The sequence below is a fragment of the Cebus imitator genome, unplaced genomic scaffold (genome assembly GCF_001604975.1).
Source record: "Cebus imitator isolate Cc_AM_T3 unplaced genomic scaffold, Cebus_imitator-1.0 Scaffold28, whole genome shotgun sequence".
Taxonomy (NCBI): domain Eukaryota; kingdom Metazoa; phylum Chordata; class Mammalia; order Primates; family Cebidae; genus Cebus; species Cebus imitator.
In genome coordinates, this window is record NW_016107343.1 from 6449446 (window position 1) to 6452539 (window position 3094).

The 3094-nt window shown below is 44.5% G+C and overlaps 1 protein-coding gene across 2 annotated transcripts in view; it reads right to left on the reverse strand.

Moving 5' to 3' along the window:
• TREH (trehalase) overlaps nt 1–3094 on the reverse strand; it is a 22892-nt gene that overhangs the window by 13941 nt on the left and 5857 nt on the right. Inside the window, exon 1 of one of the 2 annotated variants that reach the window (XM_037736720.1) lies at nt 1718–1791. The exons of the other annotated variant lie outside the window; for it this stretch is intronic. The gene's annotated coding sequence lies outside the window, so the exon portion shown is untranslated. Of the gene's footprint in view, nt 1–1717; nt 1792–3094 lie in introns of those variants that run through there. 2 annotated transcript variants of the gene reach the window in all.

Sequence of the window (3094 nt, forward strand, 5' to 3'; positions counted from 1 at the left end):
AAAGAAAAGAAAATACAATCAAAATGCCTCAAAATGACAAATCTAAGAGTTACTGGACTTAAAGAGGAGGCAGAGAAAGAGATAGGGACAGAAAGTTTATTCAAAGGGATAATAACAGAGAACTTCCCAAACCTAGAGAAAGATATCAATATCCAAGAAGGTTATAGAACACTAAGCAGATTTAACCTAAAGAAGTCTACCTCAAGGCATTTAACAATCAAACTCCCAAAGGTCAAGGATAAAGAACGGATCCTAAAAGCAGCAAGAGTAATGAAACAAATAATATACAATGGAGTTCCAGTACATCTGGCAGCAGACTTCTCAGTGGAAAGCCTACATCCAGGAGAGAATGGCATGACATATTTAAAGTGCTGAAGAATAGTATATCTGGTGAAAATATCCTTCAACCATGAAGGAGAAATAAAAGACTTGCCCAGACAAGCAAAGGCTGAAGGATGTCATCAATACCAGACCTGTCCTACAAGAAATGTAGTGTACTTCGATCAGAAAGAAAAGGATGTTAATGCACAATGAGAAAGGAGTTCGAGACCAGCATGACCAACATGGTAAAATCTTGTGTCTACCAAAAAATACAAAAAAATTAGCCGGGTGTGGTGACATGCACTTGTAGTCCCAGCTACTCAGGAGGCTGAAGTGGGAGAATTGCTTGAACTGGGGAGGTGGAGGTTGCAGTGGGCTGAGATCCCACCACTGCACTTCAGCCTGGGTGACAGAGTGAGACCCTATCTCAAAAAAAAAAAGTTAATGATCGCTGGGCGCAGTGGCTCATGCCTATAATCCCAGCAATTTGGGATGCTGAGGCAGCCGGATCACTTGAGGACAGGAGTTTGAGACCAGCCTGGCCAACATGGTGAAACCCTATCTCTACTAAAAATACATAAAATTAGCTTGGTGTGGTGGCATGCCTGTAATCCTCGTTACTTGGGAGGCTGAGGCATGAGAATCACTTGAACCTGGGAGATGGAGGTTGCAGCGAGCCACGATGGCACCACTGCATTCTAGCCTGGGTGACAGAGTGAGACTTCACCTCAAAAAAAAAAAAAAAAAGAAAAAGGAAAAAGAAATGAACTGAAGGTACAAAACTCACTGGTAATAGTAAGCACACAGAAAACCCACAGAATATCACAACACTGGAACTGTGGTGTGTAAACTACTCTTATCCTATGTATTTGCAGTCCTGGGACCACTGGGATTTGCTGGAACCACTGAATCAGCTGGAAAAAAGAAAGTTTAGTTAATGTGGGGAAGAAAGAAAATGGTATGGTCATACCACATGGGAAGAATTGCTGGTCATCATCCCCCGGCCCCTCTTCCCTAATAACTTCCAGAAAAGCAGAAGAATCTAATAGGGACAATGAGCCCCCTTGAGCCCCCTTACGTTGAGTGTGAGCACATACTTGTGTAGGCGTGTAAGCCAGCCTTTCATATCCTTATTCCCTGCTGTTTTAGATAGCACTTTTCAACTGCACATTCCAATTCTCTATTGAACCAGTACTCTGAAGATGAAAGTGTTTCTTGATCTGAAATGTAACTCAGTGGTTCAAATTGGTGGAGTATCTTTTGTTCTGACCCTTTGACAGTGTCAGTATTTTGGGCGTTTGCATCTACCACTGGTCATGCAAAGGCCAGTTCAGAATCAGTGTCTACTCTTGTCGGGACCCATCTGTGGCCTCCAGGCCTACCAGCATCAGCTCACCTTGCCAGCTACATGCAGGGCCTTCCCTCCAAGGTAATCTTCCACAGCCATGGTGCAGTCTTCCTTTTTTTTGGCAGACAGAAAAATACATACTGGCATTTTGTGCCTCAGGGGAGCAAGATGACTAGGTCTAGATTCAGCCCTTCTCTGCATGGCTGCTGCCCCCAGTGTCCGTTCATTTCATGAACACAGGTGGCCACCTCAAGCGAGCACACAGGGATGCCTGCTTGCTGCCCCACTTACTTTCTGACCCTGGAAAGGGGTTCTTCTAATGGACATCAACATATCCTGCTTTAATGCACTCTAAAATTCCTGTTGTGATTTCCATATAGACAAGGTTCCCATTGTCCTTCTGCCTGACCATATGGCCAGGCCATTGGCCACGGTCCAAGAGTTAGTAAGAACCTAAACAGTATGCAGCTCAGCCCACAGAGCTGATTCGTTTTGCCTTCTTTGATCAGAATGACAACCTTCCAAACAGTAGTCTGTTCATTCACCTTGGGACTGCCATCCATAAACCAAACAGCTCTTTGTGGGTCAATCGAGAGCTGTCAATATGTCACTGTCCTACTGGCAATAGAATCTAACAATTCCTTGAGCGGATCCAAAGTCGGTCCTAGGGGAAAGCAGTCTACCTGCTCTTGAATATTCTGAGTAACTCTGCATTCTCCTAGGAGCTTGTTCCTGCATCCAGCCATTTCCATTTCATTAAGAAATTCTTCTGGGCCCTGCCCACTCTCTGAGAGCATTTCGCTAACATCACCCAAGACATTATAGGTATTTCAGGTTTCAAGATTATCTTACATCCTTCAGTCATAGGGGCAATTTCAAATAATGTCTGATAGCAAGCTAATAATTACCTCTCACATGGAAATTCTCTAGTTCAAAGTCTCAGCAGTCGTGCCAGGAGGTGCTCTAAGGCTTTTGCTATAAAGTCCAGTCTATGCTCCAGAGAAGGCTAGCAATCTGTGTGGACTTGGGCAATCTTATTTGTCCCTTTTGGAATGTCCAATCACTATTGCTTGATGGCTGGGCACAGTGGCTCACGCCTGTAATCTCAGTACTTTGGAGGGCTGAGACGAGTGAATCACTAGGTCAAGAGTTCGAGACCAACCTGACCAACATGGTGAAACCCCGCCTCTAAAAAAAAATTTTTTTTTAATATTGCTTGATGAGTGGATTTCCATGCCTTCTGTTTTACAACACTAGGTAGTCGAAATGTTTCCTGGTCAGATACAATATCCATCCCTGTAATATACTCAGGTAGAAGAGAGGCAACCACTCCGCATAAAACCTGTTGAAGCAGGCCGGGCGCGGTGGCTCAAGCCTGTAATCCCAGCACTTTGGGAGGCCGAGGCGGGTGGATCACGAGGTCAA